Below are 25,431 nucleotides of genomic sequence, written 5' to 3'. Positions count from 1 at the left end.
GCCGAGCGCAGTCCGCGACGGCGGCGGAGTAGCCCGGAGCCGCAGACCGCGCGGGCCTGCGCCCAGCCCCGGTTGTCCTCGTCGCGACCCCTCCTCAGCCCTGGGCGCGCGCACGCTGGGGCCCAGCGGGGCTGGCCGCCTAGCGAGCCGGCCCGTCGACTCCGGCCAGCGCAGCGACCCGGCGCCGCCCGGCCCAGGCGCACACGGAAGTGGTGAGTGTCACCGGGGGAGGTGGAGGAGCCGGGGCGGCCGCGGTCGGCAGGCGAGGGGCGAGCAGCCCTGGCTGGTCGGAGGCGCGGCCGCCGCTGTCGGTCCGTCCTCACCCTGTGCGGCCCGGGCCGCTCCGGAGCGCTGCCTAGGACCCCGCGGCCCGGGAGGGGAAGGCGGGGATTTCCAGCTCCGCGGAGCCGGCGGGCGGCGGGGAGGTCGCCGGGCGGGGGCCCCGGGCCGGGAGGGGAGCGGTTATGCCGGGCCGCCCCCTCCCCCAGCGCGCACGGCAAGTTTTCATAAACAAGCCCGGAGCGCGCTGTCTGACATCCTGTTTATACCACCCCGAGATACAGGCGCGGGCTGGAGGGCTGACGTCCCTCGCTCCCTGCACCGCGAACTTGACCGCCAGCCCCCAGCCGGGGTGGGGGCGCAGAAAGGTTTTCTTCCCCGGCCCCAGGACGGAGGCTGAGGGTCTTAGCTTTTTTCCTTCCTTGCAGTCTCAGGGAGGGAAAGTTTCTGGAATTTGGAGCCAGGTGGTGGGCGTCCGCGAACTCGGGAAACGCCCCCTCCCCTCTTAGGTTCTGTTAGGAACCAGGCCCCAGGTAGCCAGCGAGAAGTGGGAAAGGTGACCGTGGGCGATAGGACCAGGGAAAGGGAACAGTGGGAGAGAACCACTGGGGAATTGCGAATTCCACTGGAAAGGGACTGATTAACCGAAACTGGGGCTGGTCTCTGGCTCCTTAACTCCAACTCCGTCCGCGCGCGGTCGGCGACTGGGCGCATCGGAGGACTAATAAACACTCCTCCAAAGTCACTGCCTAGGGTCCCTGGGATATGGGCTTCTTGGATGTGTGTCTACCAAGGAACTTTTAGATAAAAGATGAAATGTTTGTCAGGTGTTTGTGCACACGTTTTTTTGGAGGGTTTGCACTCCATGATTTCCTGTGTGTTCCTGGGGAGGGGGACCCCGTCCTTCCTGCCACTCTTACTACGTGGCTGTGAACTGCCTTCTGCCTCTGGTTGAATACATCACTACACATGTCGTTGACACTTTTTTTCCCCGAGTCATAGGGCTTTTCTCTCAGTGACAGGAATTTACAGTGGTATGAAATTGTCATTACTTCTTTCGGGGAGTAAAACATTAAAACCCTTGGGTAGTTTAATAATGAGAACGATGCAGAGACAGATGTAATCTGGGAGTGTTTGGTTTTGGCTTTTTTTTTAAAGAAAAAATTTGAGTTACGTATGGGTGTAGGCACCGTAGATTTTAAGATGAGCATTTTGTATTGATTGAATCTTTGTTCTTCCCTTTCCAAAACTCCATTATGTGATGTTTCTTGATTTTGCTTTTGGTGACTCTGATGTTTTCCAAGACCAGGGAATTATTTTCATTGAAGGATAAATGTGTTCTTTTGTACTTTGTGGTGAAGATATTAATGGAGAACACCAGGGTTCCAGACATTTCTGGTACAGTGTGCTTTGTAATGTGGAGAAAATGTCTCCCTTGTATAGATCCAGATTACATTTAAAGACGTGACTACATCTTAGTTGAATGACTATGGACATTATAAATAGGAAGAATCATAACCTCTTCTTAATTCTGTATATCATATTAACTAAGCACTTTCACTGAATCTGAGTTTCTCTAAGTAGGTACAAAACTATTTTTTTTACTGCAAGGATTGCAGTGTGATACTCCACACTGAATACAGCCAGTTTAAATGATTTCCCCCATTCCATACTATACCAGTTCTTTACTACCATTGGGAAATGATTATAGAGAATGCATACATTAGATATAGGTAAAATAATTCAAACATTTTCCAAAATATAACTATGTTTTAGTTGTTGTAATTTAGGCAATCAACGCGAGCTTGGCTAAACGTATATTCTTCTGACGGAAACAAGGATTGAGAAACGTGTAGGTTGATACTCATTTGTATAGAGAGAACAAGAGAACACTAAGGTATAACAGCATAGCAAAGACTAAGATATGTGTTTTCTAATTCTCAGATTCCTCTGGTGTTTTTTCCCCGCAAAAACATCCCATTTTGTATGTCCTTATGTCCTAATAAGAATGCTGTTAGAAGATTTATTATCTGAGATGTGAATATTTATACAAAGAAATTTTTTATTGTTCATTTTCACATTTAAAACCATTGGTTTAAGTGGATGGGGAATTGGTTTATTAACGGAGTCTTGCTGAGGAAGCAGCATTGGATGCTCTGATTTATTGTGGCTCAGTGGTATATGGAGCCTTGCCATAGAACAGGCATGTCGGAAGGAACTTTGCAGATTCTTTTAGGCCAGTAATTCTCAACTGGGTACAGTTTTGCACCCAAGGAGTTGTTTGCAGTTTCTAGAGACATTTTTGGTTGTTACAGTTTGGGGGAAGGGAGTGGTGCTATTGGTAAGCATCTAGTGGTTAGAAGTAGGGATGCTGCTAAACATCCTATAACACACAAGACAGTCCCCCATCCCGAACAAATTCTTCATCCAATAGTGCCCAGGTTGAGAAGTCCTGTTTTGGAATACTGAGTAAGGAACAAGAAGATCTGGGCTCTTGTGGTGGCAAATTGTTTCACTTCAGGCACCTATTTCCTTCATCTGCAAAGTGGAAATAAAAATATTCACCCTGGCCATCTCGCAGAGTTTTGGGGGGAAATCAGGTAAATAATGCATGGAAACTGTGACATGCTATGCAAATCATAACTAATATGAAGAGTATTTTTCATAAGTGAATCATTAGATTTACTGGTAGTTGAGGGGACCAGGGTTAAGGCAATATGTTGAGTAAAAAGCCAGCTGTGGATGGTTTGATACTATCAAATTCTTTGTTATTCATTTATTTGGGTAAAGGTTTTTTTTAGTGTACTTCATTTTCTTGTTGTCAGAACATGCACTTTTTAGCTCTATAATTTCTTTAAACAAAGGTTATTTTTACCATCATAGCGATAAGGAAAATTCAGTATAGAAAAATTAGAAAATACAAGAAAGTAGAAAATAGAGGGAACAAGTGATTCATGCTCTACTCCCTTGTCCATTTAGGCACACTCACATCTTTGCCAATTTCTTTTCTATAAGAGCAGTTAAGATTTGGAGAATTAATGATGAGAAAGTAGAGAGTAGCTGGTGACCAGGGAAGGTGCTCCTTCATTCCTTTCTTTTTAAATGTTATGATATAAAGGTAAATTACATTATAGTAGGCATCAGAGAAATTGGTTGTTTTTTTATTATTTTTAGTTTTTTTTTTTTTTTTTTTTTTTTTTTTTTTTTTGCGATGGAGTCTCGCTCTGTCGCTCAGGCTGGAGTGCAGTGGCATGATCTCAGCTCACTACAACCTCTGCCTCCTGAGCAAACAATTCTCATGCCTCAGCCTCCTGAGTAGCTGGGACTACAGGTGCGTGACACCATGCCTGGCTAATTTTTGTATTTATTTTTTAGTAGAGTTGGGGTTGCACCGTGTTGGCCAGGTTGGTCTCAAACTCCTGACCTTGTGATCCGCCTGCCTCTGCCCCCCAAAGTGCTGGGATTACAGGCATGAGCGCCTGGCCTGTTTCATTATTTTTATACTTTCCTTGCTGCCTCCAAGCCACATTCTCATTCACCTTGTTTCCTCTCTGCTTCTTCTTCTCCCCATGCTCAGCTGGGTGTGCCACTGTTGCTTCCTGTCTCACAAACCCTCTGGTAACATAGGATTTCAAACAACTGTCATGTTGAAATGACTGGGTTTCAGGGGCAGGAAACTTATTCCTGTGAGTATTCTTCCCTCTGAGGTGCACCAGCATTCTTGGCAGTTAAAGGCAGCAGGAAAGCATAAAACATTAAGCTCATTTCCGTGACACCTCCACTTCTGAGGGTTTATGATCTGTAATTCTTTGTAGTTGGCAGTGGGCACACGTTCTTCCTTGGTGCTCTGTGAATAAACTGCCCAGTCCTGAGGAGAGACCTGCTCTAGAAGCAAAAGGAAAATTTCTTTTAAATCTACCATGGCCAGAAGACAGAGCTGGCGTTTGTTGGGATATTTTTAATCTGTGCTGACTGAATTTACTTAACAGTACTGTTCACACTAGCATTTTGTACATTCTTTTATTCATTCAGTAAATACTTGTTAAGCTTTGCAGTGAGTCTCAGAGAGTGAATAGACAACAAAACACATAAAAATCTTTGTCCTTGTAGAGTTTACTATCTAGTGGAAGACCCTGAAGGTGTGTTCAGTTTCATAGTTGCAGATTATATATACATGTAAATGAGCAAACCTTTGTGATTGCAAAATGTTTCCTAGCAGTCTTCTGGATAGTTGATAAACGGCAGATAATAAATGGTGTTTTCTGGAGTGGCGAGGAGAGAGTTGCACAGTGGTCAGATGAAGCTCACCCTTCATAGAACTCAGTGCCTCACGTCTTCTGAACATGCCCTCAGGGCCAAGAAGTCTTGTGGCTTTCCTTTGAAGTCTGTGGACTAGGGAGTAGCTTCCCCTTATTTGTTATCTTTCCTTTTTTAATGTTACAGATTAATTCACTCTTTGTATGCACAGACATCTCTTTGGTACCTATTAAGTGCCTGGCAGAAGGATAAGACACAGTTTATATGGAAATAAGCTTGGTATATATAGCTGTAACACATTGTGCATGATGCTGTAGTAGGAGTCAGAATTAAGAGCTCCAGGACCCTGAAGAGAGCTAATCCCTGCTTGGATCCCTTGTCAGATGCTTTTTTGAAGAGGCTTCATTTGAGTTGGGCCTTAAGGAGTGAGAAGGAATTCCTTTGTTTTAGGGTGGGAAGGAAGTCTGGGCAGAGATAGTGTGAGCAAAGACATAAAAGTGGGCATATACGTGGTGTCAGTGGCAGACTTGGAAGTGGCCACTAGATAAGAGCAAAGACTCTTTGGAGGGAGCGGAAAGAGGTATGGCAGTGCATGCAGGTTGGGTCCAGATCATGAAGACTGTAACTGTTTCCAGAAGTTTGTGAGCAGTGTTAGGTTAGGGACTGAGGCCTGTGTTGAACAAATGAGTGGGGAAGATGAGAAGCTGTTTCAAGTTTCCAAGCTCAAGAATCACCTCATTAGCAATTGGAAGACCTGAAGCACTGAGAGTTCCATGAAGGGTGAGCCTCATTTGACCATTGTACAACTCTCCTCCCCATCCCAGGAAACGCCCTTTATTATCTGCCATTTATCAACCATCCCGAAGACTGCTAGGAAACAAGAAAGGCTTTGAGCCAAACAAGATGTCATGAAGTTCGTCCATGCTTTCCTTACAGTGGAGTAAAATCTACTTTGATTTGCTTTTAATTTATACACAATTTTTTTTGACAGTTTAGCTGGTTTTTAAGCCATTGGAAGATTAAATACAACAAACCTAAGAGACAAGTTATTAAGTGGATGAATACAGGAAGATATGTTCTCAAAGGCAAGCAGTGTTAATTTTTATCTTAGAAGTGAATAAGGAGTTTCTACTGATTTATGAAAAGGAGAACCGTAACTCAAAAGTGAAACAATCTGGGGCCTTTAGTGGAGAGCAGACACCATTGTCACCATGCTAGCAATTTGAGGTTGCACTGTTAATCATAGCACAGTATGGTGATTGGTATTGGTAATGAACATCAAGCCATGAAACAGGTCAAGTTGTTGAGCCTAAATGAAGTGAAAGTTCACATCTCTAGCAGAAAAGGGCAACCTCAGACATCTCATTTAGGGGTTAGGAAGTGTACAAGTGGATTTGGGGATTTCAGTGACTTTCTAAAGACAGATTCAAAGAAGAGGTTTTCTTCAGGGTGAAACACCAGTGAGGAATCTTTGTTTTAACTCAGGGAAAGTTACTTAATAGTGATCTGCAAAAGAAGACTGATGATGAAACCTAAGAGGAGCTGCGGCCATCTGCGTAGAAAACAATAATAACTTGAACCCAGCTGTAGGAGACTAAATCAGATCAATTTATGGCACCTCTGAGTAGAAAACAGACTGAATGTATTTTAAGTCTTGTTTTGTTTTTTGATTCCGGTAGTCTGTTTTTGGAGGCTCTGGATCTGCACTGTGTGGTTTGATCCTCACTGTGAGATTGTGAGCAAGTTACACCTGTTTCCTTATCCATAGAATGACAATAAAGACAGTACCTACCTGTGAGGTTGTTTTGAGGTTTGAATGACTATGCTTGAGATTTTGAAATGATGCCAGTATGAGCTAAAAATCTGCTATTTTAAAATTTTCTTTTATTTTGAGACAAGGTCTCTCTCTGTCACCCAGGCTGAAGTGCAGTGGTACGGTCATAACTAAAGGCAGCGTTAACCTCCCAGGCGCAAACAATCCTTCCACCTCTGAAGTATCAATCCACCTCACCTTCTGAGTATCAGGAACCACAGGTGTGTGCCAGCATACCCAGCTGAGTTTTTAATTATTTGTAGAGAGAAGTTTCATTATGTTACTCAGGCTGGTCTTGAACTCCTGGGCTCAAGCAATTCTCCTGCCTTGGCCTCCCAAAATGTTGGGATAACAGGCATGAACCACCATGCCTGGCCTGTTTTATTTTAATGATTGGTAAATAGACTGCATTTAAAAAAAAAAACCCTCAAATTATATTCAGAATGTTTTAAGATAGCAGGGAAGGTGCCACCAGTAGATAAAAAACAAAGGCTAGCAGATATATTCTATGTTAGAAGGACTTCAGTTAGCAATGAGTAAATCAAAAAAGAAGCCAACTTCTCGAATCTAGAAGGGTTTATTACATAGTGCCAAAGGTGCTAGACAGATTAGGTTTTACTCTATTTTTAAGAAAAAAATGATTAACAAAGGTGCTTTTATTTAATTTAAAATGCCATCCAACGTATATATATAATTTGGTATATAATTTGGTAGGAATGTATTAGACTTTCTGGGAAAGTCAATATAAAGGTACTGTGTTGACCTCACTGATTCAGTTTACTTAGCAAGTTGTAGGCTGTTGGCAGAGGCACCATGTATACTTGTTTGTAAAATGCTGTATTCAGAGTTGTGTAGAAATTAAATATCTTATAAATCAGATAATTCTCCAGGGAGTTTTACTGGTAAGGAATTACAAGAGTTTAAAGGGACTCTCAAATATGCATTCGGTTTCTTCGGAATGCTGTTTTACAGTTTCTGTTTCCATATACCTATTTTGTTTTCCTAAAGCAAGATTTACCCGAAATGTAAAAGGATACAAATAGTTGGCCCTTCCTCCTAATCGTAGATGTGTATTTTAAAATATTTCAAATGTATTTTCTTCTTGGTGATATATATGTTGGACTGGTTTCTTGGGTCTGGGCATTATTATCCTCAAGAACAGTTGTTGCCACGTAATTGGAAAAGCGCTCTTGATAATCATTCTCATCCCATATGCTTTGACAGCAAAGGAGTTAGCTGTGTCTTTCCTTGTCTTCCCATTCTAGAATGAGAAAGACAGTAAAGCTCCCTAATTTGATTCGTATGGAGGGGCAGTGGGTAGGAAAGTCCACTTCAGCTGGTGAAAAGGATGGCCTGTAGGTATTTAAAACATAAATTTAGGTCTGTTATTTTTAGGTACCCATAGTGACTCAGACCAGTCTGATCTGATTATATAAAGTAGAAAAGATAAGAACCATTTGTAATGAATGCAACTCTTATTTGTTTTTGATGATGTTTTAAGGGCTTAAGGGTACTAGAACTGACAACAGTTTTTTCAGTTAAGCACAATTATATTTGTAGGCATGCTTGCACAGTTAATCAGATTGTAGTAAGGCTATAATTTATAACAATTTTTTCAATTATAATTTAAAATAATGTTTATGTTGTACTGAGAAAAGATAAAAGAAAACAACTCAAGGAAAAAATAACCTGCCAAATATATATCTTCCCAGAGAAAAATGTTACTAAATAAGTTTGGTAGATCAGACACAGGGAGGTAGTCAGTTGCAAGTTATATTATAAAGAGGTACAATGAATGGATTTTCTGCCAGGTGTACCTGCAAACCTGTTTTAGCATTAATTCACATAACATAGACTAAAAAGTAATATGCATGATATCTTAATTTAATATATTGACCGATTTTGTTCAGTTGAAACCATTCTGTAAAACTTCAGGCAAGTCCACACATCGAAGTATATGGGTTATCTTTTTGGGGGAAATCATTCGATGGATGGTGGTAACTCCAAGGAATCTCATGTTTTTACTTACACAGAATGACCATTCACTTGGGTTGCTTGGAAGTAGGAGGAAATCAGAGGAAGTCAGATTGGCCCGAGCATAAATTGTAAGCCCACCTGATGTGATTTTAGGAAGCAGGCCATTTACCATGTACAAGCTGGCTGAAACACAAATGCTCTTAGGTTTTCATGTTTGTTTCTTTATTTAGCAACTCTGTGTAGATCACATGTATGTGAGAACAAGGCAGGCTTGGCTCCTGCCATTAGAAAAGTTCCTTGCTAGTTGAAATAAACAATTCAGAAATTGTATTACTGTTTCTTACAATGACACTGAGTACCAGGAGACATGTCAGAGGTGGACTGTAAGAAAAGGGCGTCTCTGCAGTACACTTGTATGCATGGAAATCTGAAGGGTGAAAGAGCTGTGCTAAGCTAATGAGGTTTTCCAGTGAGAGGCAGCAGTATGTTTGAAGGACCTATGGTGGGACCAACACCCTCCAGCTGATCCAGAGAGAACAAAGGTGCAGGCTGTGAGGCAGGAAGGAACCTGGTCAAGCAGGGCCTTATGTGCTGTATTACTTTTGGGCCTAATAATGTATTAGTGGAAGCTGAGGTTTTAAACTGGGTAGTAACATGATGAAATTTGTGTCCTATGAAAAAAACGGAAGAAGGATCCCACCCCCTCACTGCTGCCCCCAGAGCACCTCTCCTCTCTTTCCTCTTTCCCTTCATCTGGCTGCCAAATGCCTTGAAAGCCTTCACCTCCTCCCACCCACTCATTCTTTAACCCTTTGCAAACTGACTGCTACCTTCACACTCATAAGACTGCTTCCTTGAGGTCACCAGTGACCTTCTTGCTGTCATGTTTTAACACGTTTTTTCTGCCCTAGTTAGCTAAAATAGTTCTTGCTGCTGAAAACCGTATTCCTGGCAGATGTCCCTCAACCCTACTGCTGTCTGGCTTCTGAGACACAGTAAGGAATTCCTTTCTCCCTCTCTGTGTGTTCTGTTCTCTTTTTGAGTATCTTCTCTTTCTCTCACTTCTTCTCCTCCCCCAGTGAGGACTTTCTGTAAAACTTCAGAAAGTTTTGTGAATGGTAGATCTTCTATGTTCCCTAAAACTGTGCAGGTGACCCACTTTTGTCTAAGCCTCAGTTGTCTCTTTTTATTCATATTCCTTCCTCTCTGCTCCATACCTCCCCCAAATACTGGTTGCAGTTTCAGGCACTATTCAAGGCACTGGGGACAACGGGGAATAAGGGAGGAAAGGTCTCTGCCCTTAAGGAGTCCAACAATCTAAGATGTTAAACACATTGATAAACAAGATAATTTCTGGTGGTGATAAGTGCGATAGAGAAAATTAACAAGGTATCGGTAGTGAATGCTTAGGTGGTGGGGGTTGGGAGAAGAGTTACTGGTCTGAGAAAGTGACATTTAAACTCAGCCCTGAAGGATGAGTAATGAGTAGGAGCCAGGCAGTGCAATGATCTGGAAGAAGAATGTACTAGGCAGAGGGGATAGCCAGTGCTGGGCCCCTGCAGTGGGGTGAGCTTTCCATTTCACACTGGGCTGCCTTGCTCTGTCCTTTGACACCTCCCATTTAACTGCTCCAAGATTGATAACATCTTTTTTTCTGACCCATAATCATAATAATGGCTGATTTCTCTGTTTCGGTTAACACCATCTCCACCACCCTGAAAACCCTAGAACAGCAGTCTGAAAACTTACTGTGAGGCTAAAGACAGCAAACATTTTGAGCTTTGAGCACAGTGCACTCTGTCACAACTACTGAATCTGCCATTGTAGCACCAATGTAGACATAGACAATATGTAAAGCAGTGAGGGTGGCTGTGCTCCAATAAAACTTTATGTATGGACACTGAAATTTCTATTTCTACTTGTCACAAAATATTTTTTTCCAACCACATAAAAATGTGTCAGCTTATTGGCTGTACAAAATGGGGAGCAGCAGGCCAGATTTGACTCCCAGGCCAGAGTCTGCTGCCCCCTGCCTTAGAGTAACCCTGATCGCTCCTTCTGCTTTTGCTCTAACCCACCTCCTCCCGAGGCCCTTTCAGGGCTTCTTCCCTGGTATTCCTGTTCGGCACCTTTGCCACTCACTGTCCCCACTGCTGCAACCTTCCTTTGACTTTCTTTACCTGGGTGATCTATCATTGCACACTCTGTGTCTATGTGCGCACATTATTTAGCTCCCACTTATAAGTGAGCGCATGTGGTATTTATCTTTCCATGCCTGACGCCTGATCACAAGCCTTTAGAAGCCCCTATTACCTATAGAAAACGATTCAAACTCCACCTTAGCCTGATAGTAAAGGTAACTTGTACTAAAACCTCAGTTTAACTTTTCTAGCATATTCTCTTTGTTTCTCTCCTTCTACAATGTGCCAAAAAATAGATTATTCATTATTTTGCTTTCAAGTCTCAATTTGTTTCCCATGTTTTTCAGTCCTCCTCCTCCTTCTCCTTTCTTCCTTCTTTCTCTTCTTTTCGTCTCCTTCTCCTCCTCTTCCTCCCACTCCCCGCCCTCCATGCTTCATGCTTTCCATCTGTCAGAATTCCATAACTTTCAAGGCCCCTTCGGATGTTCCTGGTTTTTCTCTCTGCCCCTCCCTACCCCAACAAGTGGTATGTATACACGTAGTCCTTTGGCAGTGTGTGATCTGCTGTTCTAGCACGTCATGTTCTGCTTTGTGCTTCAGTTCTTATGGAGACACACCTCCACTCTGCATTCACAAGGCCCTTGAGGACAGGAACCATCTCTTTCATTGTAATGTCCCCTTTCTCAGTAAGTACACGGCTGTTTTCTTGAATAAACACAAATCCTGTGTACAACTATCCAAATTGTACTAAATTTACAGGAGATTCAAAGTGGGAACATTTTACTGAAGGCAGTTTGGTCAGATTACATCCTTGATTCTTGTTTAAAGTGGTATTTTCACTTGTCACATATAAAGTGGTATTTTCACTTTTATAAAGAATCATCAAGTATTTTGGAAGACTGGTTGGCTCTGCCTGTGGCTTAGATAAATAAATTCAGGCAAGTTATTGATCTCTCTCCTCAAAGAAAAAATTTGTTATGTTTTCTTTTATATAAAAAGAAAAAGAAAAAATGTGATCTGTAACTCATTGTGCTTCCTTGCTAGAAAGCAAAAAGGTAAGTTACTGCCTTTTAGTTGCTATCCAGTTTTCTTTTGATACCCTCTCTGCCTCAGTCTCCTCATCAGATTGTCATGTGTTGAATCCTTTTAATTGATGGTTCTGTTGTCTGTGTCTTTTATATTTATATAGGTAGCCTCAACTCTCTCTCCTTTTTTTGGAGAGGGGCAATAGAAATATAAATAATAACTAGTTGCCCTTTGGTTTCCCCACTGTGGTGACAACAAGATGGTAAAACAGACACTTATCCTGTATAACACGGGCAAAAAGGTTTTGGGCAGTATGGGAATCATGATGTGGGTTTGGTGGCAAATGAGCAAAGCATCTTGTAAGGATCTCGTAGTCTGAAGGATAACATGTGCTTGGGGTAGGTTGTGTCCTCCCAGGTCTGTGTGCTTTGTAGCACATCATTCCACATGGGGAGGAGAGTGGGCAAGAGGATGACACTAATGATTAGTAAGTAAGCTTTTTCTGTGTCAGTTGTTGGGTTATGTACTTTGCATTTGATATTTAATTTAATCTGTAATAACCAGAGACTTGGATCTTAATGGCATCGTTTTCCAGATGAGCAAACAGATCTAATAAATGGCAGAGCTGGAATTCAAATCTGAGGCTCTCGGGCATTGAAAACAACAACAAAACATGTTTCTACTCTTCAGAGAGACTTTTTTTCTCCTGGCTTGTCACTTGTCCTTTTCTCTCTCTTTCTCTCCTGACATTGGTATTTAAAATGAGAACCCAGGAAACTTGTTTCTTCTGATGTTTTTGAAGCAGTTTTAGGCCCTTGGAGAAATGCATTGATGCGTCTTAATGTTGAATTAAAGAAGACCTGAGGCCGGGCGTGGTTGCTTATGCCTGTAATCCTCAGCACTTTGGGAGGGCAAGGCAGGCGGATCACTTGAGGTCAAGAGTTCAGGACCAGTCTGGCCAACATGGTGAAACCTCATCTCTACTAAAAATACAAAAAAAAATTAGCCAAGTGTGGCAGCATGGGCCTGTAATCCCAGCTACTCAGGAGGCTGAGGCAGGAGAATTGTTTAAACCTGGGAATTGTTTAAACCAGGAGAATTGTTTAAACCATTGCAATGAGCTGAGATGGTGCCACTGCACTCCAGCCTGGGAGACAGGTAGATTCTGTGTCAAAAAAAAAAAAAAACAAAAAAAAAAAAACAAAGACCTGAAATAATTTTTTGTTTTTTAAGTTTTAGGGCAGGGTGATTGGGTTCATTTAGCTGTCCTAAAGAAAGTTTGGTATTTTTTGGTGAAATATTTAGCTTAAAAGTTGCATTGCTGTTTTTGACATTTTAAGCCAGACGAGATTTATATTATATTAATATTGCTTTATATTACCTGGTTGTTATATAACATGGTTGCTTTATATTACCTGGTTGTTATATAACATGTCTTGTGTTTACCTGTATGGGTCTGAGCATACCAGATGTGGTTTTATGAAAAGTGTGCTGGACTTGGAACCAGGAAGAGCCGATGTGAGGGTGTCCTCTGCCACGTACTAGCGCTGTGACTTTCGGCTCATAATTAAGCCTTAATTTTCCTGAAGTGTAAAACGGACTTCATAGTACTTGTCACAAAGGAGATTTTGTGAAGCTTAAATGAGGTAGAACCTACACAATAGCTTTATACAGTGCCTGGGGATCCAGCAGCATTTGATAAAAGTTACCCACGGCTACCTCAAATACTGAATGTTGCCAGAAAATCTGTAAATGATTGCATAATGTTTTTTTTTTTTTTTTTTTGAGACCGAGTTTCGCTCTTGTTACCCAGGTTGGAGTGCAATGGCGCGATCTCGGCTCACCGCAACCTCCGCCTCCTGGGTTCAGGCAATTCTCCTGTCTCAGCCTCCGGAGTAGCTGGGATTACAGGCACATACCACCGTGCCCAGCTAATTTTTTTTTGTATTTTTAGTAGAGACAGGGTTTCACTATGTTGACCAGGATGGTCTCGATCTCTCGACCTCGTGATCCACCCGCCTCGGCCTCCCAAAGTGCTGGGATTACAGGCTTGAGCCACCGCGCCCGGCCTGCATAATGTTTACACCTTTGTAAGCAGTAACTATAGGTAGATATAATTCAAGTTACGAACTTCTGATGTAGGAAACCTCCTTGTGCAAATGGTTGGCTTCCCGTTACAAAAACATCAGTATTAAGATAGTGGTTTAGACTCCCAAATCTGTAGCCAGTCTGTATGTTTGAATCATGGCTTAAGATCAGTCATAGCTGAGTGATTGTGGGCAAGTTATTCAAGATCTGTGCCTCAGTTTCCTCATCTGTAAAAGGATAATAATAATAATGGCTCCTACCTTATGGGATTGTGAAAATTAAATGAGAATGTGTGTTTATGCTTGTATGTATTTGTCTGTATTTGTACCAATACCCTGTTGTAGTTTACCACTATTATTGACTGTTCCTCTTTTCTTTTCCTCCCTGTGTAGACAGCCCGTAAGTTGTCTGGAAGTTCCCTATTATCTCCCTCATATCTTCTGTTACTGGAAGACACTGCTATATCACATACCTGCCTTTTTCTTCTGTCTTTGGTCCCGTGTTGCTTCAGTTTAATTGAGGCTATCTTGTTCTAGTGTGTAGTACATTCTCATCAATCCCTTCCCTATGCATTTCTTGCCTAGACACTTTGAAAAAGTGTTTTTGTTTTGGGTGGAAACTGAATATTTTCTAATAATGACTGATAAACACAGCCAGGTGTTAAGGATACTCTTATTAAGGAAAATAAAAGCTATATAGTCTCAAGCAAATGAATAAACCTATATAAATGCTTGTTTATTGAATGTTTACTCTGTGCCAGAAATTCAGATCCATAAACTGAGGCTTAGAATGGTTGAAAATGTTTAAAGGTACCCGGCTTTAAAGTGGAGGAACCTAGATTTGATCAAAGCCAGGCCAACCTGAACCTTGGTTTCACAATCCCTGACCTCACTTGCCTTAAGGCCTCCAGACACTGCCTCTAAGACTTCATCTGCACCCCTTATGAACCTACACTCAACGCTCCTTCACACTCCTGCTTTTGAGATGGCAAAATCACTTATGGTTCTTTTTGGCTGCCGTAATGTTTTCTGCACTTTTGGCAGGGCAAATGTATAGTGTTTCAGATACTTTATGTGTTAAATTGGCTTTTTGTGTGTTGGCTTGGAAACTTAACCACATTTACTGCAGTGTGTCTGGGGGAAATGTGCGCCAAGTTTCAAACAACCAACTGGGAATGAATTCTTTAAAAGGCAGAACTTGTTTATAGCCAAGGGCTCTTAGTGTATTTGATTATGTTACCTGCATCGGTATGCTTTAAGGGCTTATGGGTCATGCCTGAAGCGACACATCCTGGAATGTATACACATTATTGCACTTATTTGGTTAACTGTCCTCACTGTTACTGACCTTTGTACACTGAACCACTGCCAGTGCATTTGGCATTTAGTAGGAACCCTGCGAAGAGACTTATTTAGTCCTCTTCAAAGATGAATGGTTCTTTATACTTTTCTGTATGCTTGTTATATTTCAATTAAAAAAAATGGAGTAAGGATCAGGCAACATTGAAAGAGGAATATTGCCACACAGTTGCCAATCCAGTGAAAATACTGCTTATGCTAGTTGGAATTGAGACACTGAAAGGTATTTGGGAGCCAGACGCTTGTGAGAATGCATATTGCTTTGAATATTGGAAGAAAGCAAAGTAGTCAAACGAGTTTCTTCTTGGCTTGGAGTCTTGTTTACTTTTCTTAGGTTAGAATTGATAGCCCTAATGGTTTTAAGAAGTCATGGACAACAGGCCTACCATAAACCTAAATATTTGGTTCCGAGTTTATAGGCATTGTCTAGTAAATACTGTTTAAGGGTTATTAATTAGCACACAGTGATCATAAAATCTTGTAATACTTTTAAGAGGTGTGAGAAATGGAAGTCACCTGAGAATACCGCGGTCTCATTTTACGGTGGAGAATTAAAGTAATCAGAGCATTTAAGTGCCCAAGATCTGTCTGGACCACCACTTTAGTGATTTTTTAAAAATCCATCATCATGCTGAATTTGTTATTGAGCAGTAAAATGATACAGAACGTAGTCACATAGAAAATTTAGAAAATAAAATACTCATTTGTTCAAATGCTTCTGAGGAAGCTGAGATATATCTATGGGTAGAAGATTCAGAGGTTGTTTAAGAAAAATTAGGATTGTCTAGGATCCACCTATTACTGTGGGGATTCTGTGAATGCAGTATATCATGAAAGAAGAGAGATCAAGCTACTTAGTGAGATGTTCTAGGTGCTCAGTCCAAGGGCTGGCTGGATGACTAGCACTGAGCCTGTGTGGATGTTTTTTCAAACTAATCAGCCTAAGATTAGTTTGTTACTAAGAATGATAAAACTTTGTTCCAGTTTTTTAAAATTACAAAAATAATCCTGCAAGCCTTTAATAAAAATGCTTTCTTTAATGTTGACATTTTTTTACTTTCCTACATTTTTTATATTTCTACTTACTCTCTTGTAGCCTTTATCCATAATGTATAAATACGTACCGTACTATGTAATTTTAATTGCTGGATACATATACCTGTCTTCTTTTCTCAAACTTTTTTATTCTGTTGAAGTAGAGCAGGCATCCCCAAACTTTTTACACAGGGGGCCAGTTCACTGTCCCTCAGACCATTGGAGGGCTGCCACATACTGTGCTCCTCTCACTGACCACCAATGAAAGAGGTGCCCCTTCCTGAAGTGCGGTGGGGGGCCGGATAAATGGTCTCAGGGGGCTGCATGCGGCCCGTGGGCCGTAGTTTGGAGACGCCTGTGGTAGAGTGTTTGTAATAATCATTTTTGAATGGCTGTATTTCGTTGTGTTAATGTATTTTCTTTTTCTTAAGTAAATCTATGATAGAATATTTAAGCTATTTCTATTTTTAATGAATATTGTAGGAAAGCTTTAAAAATATACAAATAGCATTTTTCTGCTACTAATTTATTAGGAAGAATGCATAAATTTACTGTGTCAAAGGTTATAACCAATTTTATGACTTTTAGTATGTAATTCTGGAAAATTAAACAGAAACTTAAATCACAAATGGCCTTAAACATTGGCAGGAAGCTGCTGATTTCTTGACCATCCTACAGGCAATCCACTGGCAAGTAACATCTCAAATACTGACCATTATAATTCTTTATTACTGGCAGATATGGTTTTCTTCTGATGACATGAAAATAATTTATTTGCTTTTGATGTTTTTTCTCATTGGGAAATGATATTCTGTACGTGCATAATGTTCACTTGAATGTGAAGTTGTAGTGAGGATTTTTGTTTTTGTATAACTTAGTTGTAATAGAGGAAACCAATTTTATGTCACTTCTAGGCTGATGAAATACCTTAGTAAATGCAGTATTTTTGCATAACTAATAGGAGTAGGGGCAGGGCCTTGACTTTTACATCAGTCAGGTATAAAATCACATAAGTTAGTTGGTTTCCATAAAACAGTGTTGTATTGCCCTTTGCTTAACTTTTTGTTAGTTGGGAAATGTATCTTGCTTTGATGACTGGTGTTTTTCTGCTTAGTGGGGATGTTTTCTATGATGCCAGGATAACCGTTCTATAATGCAAATCTGAGCACATCACTGCTTTGCTTAAAATCTTTCACTAGCTGACTTTTGCTATTATGATTAAGTCTATCCAGACTTCTTAGCATGGTATAAAGAGCCTCTCATTGTCACAGCCTTGCTTTCCTTTGATTCCCATTCTTGAAGTCAGCACTTCAGCCCTGCCGACCATTTTTGATGCTTAAATACGTTGTGATCTCTTTTACTTTTGGACAGTAAGTTCTATAGATTCCTTGGCAAATATACAGCCTTGGAGACTGTAAGAATTCTGAGCAGTCTATCTAAGGGTTAAATTTTTTTCCCCCAAGTACCATTAACATTCTGGGCTGCCACATTCCAAGATTTACTCTGGAGGTGTGAGGTAGAAGCCATGATAAATGGTGGGAGAGAGAAACTTTGCCATTTTATTTTTACTAGGTGTGTTGCAGTGAGCGTTGAAAACCCTTCCACACAAAAGAGAGTCGTCTTTTTACCTTGTTATGATTAAATTACTGGCTGCTCATCTTTCATAATGAAGAGAGAAGCCCAAAAGCAATTTCAGAACATGCATCTTGTGCTGATTAGTGGTTATAATGATTTCACATGGATAGTATTCCTTGTGTTTGAAACTTATTTTATTGGTCATATCTGCTTCTGTGAAATCAACAAGGCTAGTTTATCTTTGCAAAAATTTGTGACAAACTTATAGCTACACTCTTTGGAGAACACAGTTCACATTTAACATTTTGGCTTAGGCACCTCTGTTCAGCTTTATGCTGTGTCTTTCAGATTCTAGAGATGAAACTGGTTTTGACATTAATACCTAGCATGATAGCTTTTTAGATATCCTCTTTGCATTAAGTCAGACAAAATCTGTGGAGCCTAGCACCATGCTCAGTATATGAGCTCCTTTCTTTATGAGTCTTGGTTCATATGAGAGTTAGTATACCTAAGCAGTCAGTAAACACTCACTGATTAGATTTGGATTTAATAAGATTAAGCCTGGCCAGTAATTAGTGGAAACCAAACCAAGGCAACCTATAGTAAATGGAGCATTGGGTTGAAGATCACAATTCTTTAAATAAGGCACAGATAAAGGATCTCTATGTATTATCCTCCTGTTCTTGGACTTAATTGTTAGAACGTTTCACCCAAAACCTCAATTTCAGTGTAATATTTTAGGCACTCTCTTCTATATTATACCTCAGGTAATTTGGAAACATTTATATTTCTAAATCTATTTCTGTATAAACCTTTTATGCATTGTATACCTCTCCTTCTCTATATTATGTAGTATAGATTTAAATTGAAAAATTCATTGTTCCCTTCAGAGGTGTAAGAGTATTCTGGCCCAACCTGAAATGTTAAATTGTTTGTATTCTTTTTTGGTTAAGTTAAAAAAAAAAAAAAAAAAGGATTTGTTGGCCTGTGTCCTTTTTTTTTTTTTTTTTTTTTTTTTTTTTTGAGACGGAGTTTCGCTCTTGTTACCCAGGCTGGAGTGCAATGGCGCGATCTTGGCTCACCGCAACCTCCGCCTCCTGGGTTCAGGCAATTCTCCTGCCTCAGCCTCCTGAGTAGCTGGGATTACAGGCACGCGCCACCATGCCCAGCTAATTTTTTGTATTTTTAGTAGAGACGGGGTTTCACCATGTTGACCAGGATGGTCTCGATCTCTCGACCTCGTGATCCACCCGCCTTGGCCTCCCAAAGTGCTGGGATTACAGGCTTGAGCCACCGGCCCGGCCTGGCCTGTGTCTTAAGAGGGCTGTAGGAGGGCCCATGACTCATGTATGCCAAGGATATAAAGGCATTCTCCTCAGCAGGAACCCTGTCTATTTCTGCTTCCCATTCATTGGTCTTACTTTCTACCACAGTGAGGTTTTATCCACATGCTTTGAATAGAGAACAGCTGGCTGCCCCAAGATGATGTTTGTTTATCAAATCTTTCTGAAAGACGTATGCTTGTTACCCCTTGGTCTGGAAGGTGGACACTGCAGGCATGGATGGGGGTCAGGTGGAACACTGTGATCTGTAGTGTTAACAGAATCACTTGGGATGATAAGTTTCTGGAGAGATAAAAACAGATGTCAGCTGTAATATCTTGAACTGGCAGTTAAAAAAATTTTTTTTTAAGTTGTAGCAAAATAAACAACATAAAATTTACCATGTGAGCCATTTTTAAGCTTGCAGTTCAGTAAAGTACATTCACATTGTTGTACAACTGATCTCCAGAACTCTTTTCATCTTGCAAAACTGAAACTCTGTACCCAATGAATAATAACTACCCATTGCTCTCTTCTGCTAGCTCCTGAAAACCACCATTCTACTTTTTCTATTTATGGATTTGACTACTCTAGCTACTTCTTATAAGTAGAAATTGTCCATAATGTCCTTTTGTGATTGGCATGTTTCATTTAGCATAATGTCCTCAAGGTTTGTCCATGTTTTTGCACGTGATAGAATTTCCTTCCTTTCAAAGGCTGAACAGTATTCCATTGTATATTCCATACCAGATTTTGTTTATCCATTTATCTGTTGTTGGATACTTGGGTTGCTTCTACCTTTTTTCTGTTGTGAATAATGTTTCTATGAACATGGGTGTGCAGATATCCCTTTGAGACCCTGCTTTCAGTTGTCTTGTGAACTGGCACTTTTTGAATAACTTTCATTTAAGACTATGTTTGTCTTTTTTTCCTTGAAAACTGCCCAAAATTAACCTTTTTGGTGGTGCTCAGAGGTAAGTGGAAAATTTAGAATAGCAGAATGTTTGCTTTATTCAACAAGCACCTATTCTCAAAACCTAGAAAACAAAGAATAGTAGAGCAAACTGTAGAAGTAAGTATAATTATGGGTAACTGCCTGACGTAGAAGATTTTTATTTTTACTACGACACATAAATATTTATCTTTACAAGTTTTAGCAGACAAGAGCATGAGGTCCGATCATAGGCCTATGACTTTGGGCAAGTTACCTAATGCCTTCCCAGCCACCATTTACTTATTTGCAGAGAGGGGGCTGGTTATCCCTGCTAGGGTTAATTAGACTATTAAAAGAGATAAATATGCAGAACACAAAGCCAGTGGTAGGTGGTCAGTAAGTGGTTTCCTCTCTCCTTTCTTCTTCCAGGGGAATAGAAGAGGATCACTGTGTGAGGATCCCTGTATTGTTCGCTCTGATGCTCCTCCCGCTGTGGGTGGCAAATCTCCCTCTTAACAAGGCTTTCTTGGCAAGCATTTTTAAACTTTACATTTTCTTATTTCTATTACTATTATTACTGATGCTTTGTTTGGCATGGGTACTGTATTTACATGGTTCAGAAAGCAAACCAGGGCTGGGTGTGGTGGCTCATGTCTGTAATCCCAGCATTTTGGAAGGCTGAGGGTAGATCACTTGAGGTCAGGAGTTCAAGACCAGCCTGGACAACATGATTAAACCTTATCCTTACTAAAAATACGAAAATTAGCTGGGCATGGTGGCAGATGGCTGTAATCCCAGCTACTCAGGAGGCTGAGGCCAGAGGATGCCTTGAACCCTGGAGATGGAGGTTGTAGTGAGCTGAGATTGCACCAGTGCACTCCAGCCTGGGCGACAAAGCAAGACTCTGTGTCAAAGAAAAAAAAAAAAGGAAAGAAGTCAAAGAACTATGACAAGGTACAAATTGAGAAGGCTTGCTCCCATTTTTGTTTGTCCATCAACTTCCTCTCTGCTTCCTTAAGTGCTTTTCTCATGTCCAGGAACTATTAATGTAAGTATATATTCTTATTCTGGTTTTATTGTACATAAGGTAAATACTCTATATACTATATACTGTTCCACACTTTATTTTACCCTATATTCTCCCCTCTTTCCTTATTAGTACATTGAGTATTTTCTCATGTGAATAGACCATGATTTATTTAACCATTCCCCACGTTAGGGACATTTTGTTTGCTTCTGCACTTTTGCTGTTATAAATAGGGCTGTTTGTGTAACTTTGTATGTAGAAGGTCAGATAAATTCACAGAAGTGGAGTTGCTGTGTTCAAAGGTAAATGCATTAATAACTTTTATTAATATTCTCAATTGTTCCCTGTGGGGTTAGTATCTTTTTCCATGCATTGACATTTACTTATTTTTGTGCATTGCAGACAGCTCTCACCCCTTACTGTATACCTTCTTTTGAGCTGCCATCTTGTTAACGTGGAGAGAACTGACAAGTGCAGGCTATTCCTACTTGTGTTTCCTAAGGGCTACTGGACTCTTGGAGTGCTTTCCAAGCAGGTGCTAGGGTTTGAGGTGGTAGTGTGTTGTGCGACTATGGGCTCTGCCCATCCTGATGTGCTCCTGTTCCTGTCTCAGGAGCTGAGGATGGAATGGCTGGGTTTGTTGTGAGCCTGAGGTGCCAAGTGCATCTGGAAGGAGAATCAGTTGCTCTGTGCATTAAAACAGTATTGGCTGCTGCCTGCCTTCCTTGGAACTTTTTATTTTGTTTTTGTAATTTCATAACTTTTAACCAAAATTTTATTGAAACAACTTAGAATCCAGAGAAAAGACAAAAACTACTTCGACTTTCACAACCACTGTTAATGTTTTGTTGAGTATTCTCAATCATGTGTGTGTATCCCCAGCGTAAATGGTGATCATATACTGCATAATGTTTCATAACCTTTTTTTCATTTGCTAGTATGTCATGACTATTATTACATCTTTCAGTAATGATACCCCCACCCACCCACAACACATGCACACGTTTTTGTGTAGAATTCTGTTGGGTGGCGTCACCATGATTCTATGCTCCTGGATGAACATTTATATTTGTCTTGTTAGTCAAGAACCCTAAGATGAATATCCTTCTGGCTAAATCTTGTATATTGTTATTGTTTGCTTAGAATACATTCCTAGAATTAGCAAACAATAATAACATGGAGGAATTAGAACTTCTAGGACAAAAGACGTACACATTGCTCTCCAAAAGTGACATACTATATTTCTGAATAACAGTACTTCTTTCATCATACTCAATTTGTGAATATTCAAAATATTCACATTTTAAAAAATTCAATTTATTAGTAAAAAGTGGTAAATATATATCTTACCCTGTAGATATTTGACTATGATATATTTAAACATTTTTTTCATGTTTGAGAACTCATTTATTGTGTGTGTGGATTGCCTAGTCAAGCCTTTCACTCATTTTATTATTGGTGTGTTTGTCTTTTTTTTTTTTCATTTATTAAAGCTACATATGTTAAGGATATTAGCTTTCTGTTGCATATGGTACAAATATTTTTCCTCAAGTTTACTTATATATTAAGATCTTTTGTTATAGAAGTTTTATATTTTCATGAACTCAGATCTATCACACATTTCTTTATAAAGGCTGCTTCTGGTGTCATGTTTGAGAGACCTTTTGATGCCTCTAATTCTATACATATTTAACACTTAGACTTAATATTTGATATATTGGCATTTGAAATGATAGTATGTTTATTTTAATTTATGATGTAAGATGGATTCTAATTTTATTAAATTTTCTCTATCCAGTTGCTCTACCACAAAAGTTACTATCTCCCCACTGACTTGAAATCCATGTTTTTACAAATTGCTTTTTAAAAAATAACATATTTGAACATTTATACTAAAACTCTATAAAAAGAGCATTAGAATTACAAGGTCTTAGCTCTAGACTGTTTTCAGGTAGTTGGTGCCAGTGAGACATTGGAGAGGTGGCTTTACTTCTTCTTAGACTTGATTTCTTCTGGGAAATCACATTTGACCACCAATCAGAGTGTTATAGGTATCTGATGAGGTAATAGGTATCAATTCTGAGCGTTATGTGTGAAGAATCTTTATAATGCTACTAATTAAGAGAACCCAGATATTCCTGAGGCACTAGTACCATAGTCAAAACTTGACATAATAAAAGATTAGGTACTGTCTTTTGGAAGAATTAGGAAAACTAACAAAATAATTTCTCTGCCTTTTGAGTTATTTCCTATTAGACAAATAGAACCTAATTGTAAATAACAAAAATGGGCCTGTTATAATTATCTTGACATGGATTAAATAAATATAATATTTAATTTCCTTAATGATTAAATATAGAGAGCAATTGTAATGCTGTACTTTTCACATGATGAAATTCTTCATTTGCCCTCCTTTCTTTCTTTCTTTCTTTCTTTCTTTCTTTTTTTTTAAATTAAGACTGTTACTTCATTTAGAACAGGAAAGTGACATAAGCAACTGAGAGTGTGCCCTGTAACAGGATAGGTTCTTCACTCATTTCTACTTCCCACCTCAAAATAGAATTTTGGGAGAAAAAAGTATCTTATATTTGGCTAATTATGTTATCTACAGTTAGACCTTTTGCTAAGGCAGGCGTAGCATTTGCTGCTATTTGGCTTTAAGTCTAAGAATGTTGTCCAGAATAGAACATGCTAAATTGTTACATTTGAGTTAATGTTGAATACTTGAACTAACACAGGGAGGCGAGACCACTGCTCTTCACTTAGTTAGAGAAAATGAATGCAATTTGTACACATTGAATGTGATTTGTACACATTTTCAGTTTTTTCCATGTAAGATGTTTTATTGTTTTGTTAACTAAAAATAGTCTGACAGTATAATCTATCAAAGGAAAGATAACCTAGCATCAAATCTGCAATATAAAAACAAAAAATGATTTTCTGATCAGTTATCATGTTTATTACCTTTACAAATAGTGTATTAGTCCTTTAGAGAACCCACTGTGCTGCCTGTGCCGAAAGTGTCGTGTAGTGTCCTTGAGTATTAAAGTGGTCCATACTGGTTCTCCAGCAAAGGGCTAGATTGCCTTTACATAGTATTTTTCATCCAGAGCAAAGTGGTGATAAACTCCTGCATGAAATATTCCTGTGTATTTTTCTCCGTGGCAATTCAGATCCATGTGTCCTCTGTATCTTTTATTTCAAAATACCTACTTTCATCCATTATATATTGAATTTCATTATTCAAATGTAAATGTTTCTCATCAGACATCATGTTTTCCTCTAATTTGGTAATTTATCTTTGCATATTGTTATTATGTTCATCCAGGAGTAGTTTCTCTCTTTTTGGATTTTTATTTAATTCTGGATCATTCTTTTATTTGTCAGGAACTACCAAGCTGACAGTTGATCCAGGTAGACTGGACTCCAGTCAGTAGGGCTTTCTCTAGGGCTTTCTCTGGGGATCTGTAGTGTAAACCACACACCTGCCTAATCTTCCCTGCTTCCCCTAAAGAACACCCAGAAGTCCCAGGGGATAATGGCCTGACTTCAGGTTCTTCCTTTGATCTTTAGATTCAGACATTTCCACTAAACTTAGAGAGTCAGGAACCTGGATTCATGTTGAAAATCTGACAGTAATTGTTTTTGAGACCCGAGTTTACTCATGTCATGTGGCTGAGCTTTGGCGTCTTCATTTTAAAAATGAAGGCCATTTGTGGGAGTTTAAATGTAACATCACAGCTCTGAAGCTCCCTTTCCATCCCTAGTTTCTCTGATAGAGCAGAGGACTCTGAAAGAAGGCTAGTTCTTTTTATTCTCACCATGGGAAATTTGAAGTAATTGTTGACTTAATTTGCTTATTTTTTTTGGTCCATAAAATATTCAGTTGGTCAAGACAAATCATCTTTGTTTTATTTTTCATTTCTGATTATTGTCAGAATAATAACTGGATAAGTCCCAGTGAAAACCCCAAGTGAAAGAATTTGTAGTAATGTTGTATTTTATATTTAAAAGTGTTTATCTAGAGTTAAGGAATGATTTTTTTTTTTTTTTTCCCAGATGTGGATGCAAGTTACAGCAAATTCTTAGTCCCTTTGAACCACTAGGGATGAATCATTTTGGGTTAACTGTTTTCTAAATGGTGAGAATTTATTGTTATAATAGCCACAAAACTTTACTCTATTTTATTTTTATTTTTATTATTTTTCAAGACAGAGTCTCACTCTGTTGCCCAGGCTGGAGTGCAGTGGTGCTATCTTGGCTCACTGCAACCTCTGCCTCACAGGTTCAAGTGATTCTCATGCCTCAGCCTCCCAAGTTGCTGGGATTACAGGTATGTGCCACTATTCCCAACTAATTTTGTATTTTTAGTAGAGATGGGGTTTCACCATGTTGCTCACACTGGTCTTGAACTCCTGACCTCAGGTGGTCCACCCATCTTGGCTTCCCAAAGTACTAGGATTACAGGCGTGAGTGACTGCGCCTGGCCAAAACTTTAACTACTTTAATGAAAAAATTTGAAAATGTATTTTTTTCTGTTCTTGAACTGAAGTGACTGAATACAATTTATTTTCTCTTTATTAATCATGTTCAATTACA

The 25,431-nt window shown here is 39.7% G+C and overlaps 1 protein-coding gene across 2 annotated transcripts in view; it reads left to right on the top strand.

The window, feature by feature from the left end:
* The window catches only part of JAK1 (Janus kinase 1), a 139,209-nt gene continuing 113,778 nt past the window's right edge, over positions 1-25,431 (top strand). Inside the window, exon 1 of one of the 2 annotated variants that reach the window (XM_039473544.2) lies at positions 1-212. The gene's annotated coding sequence lies outside the window, so the exon portion shown is untranslated. Of the gene's footprint in view, positions 213-20,234; positions 20,335-25,431 lie in introns of those variants that run through there. The other variant, XM_074380955.1, reaches the window with a different exon arrangement.

This window comes from Saimiri boliviensis, chromosome 11 (assembly GCF_048565385.1).
Source record: "Saimiri boliviensis isolate mSaiBol1 chromosome 11, mSaiBol1.pri, whole genome shotgun sequence".
Classification (NCBI taxonomy): Eukaryota; Metazoa; Chordata; class Mammalia; order Primates; family Cebidae; genus Saimiri; species Saimiri boliviensis.
This window is presented reverse-complemented; position numbering and strand designations above follow the sequence as displayed.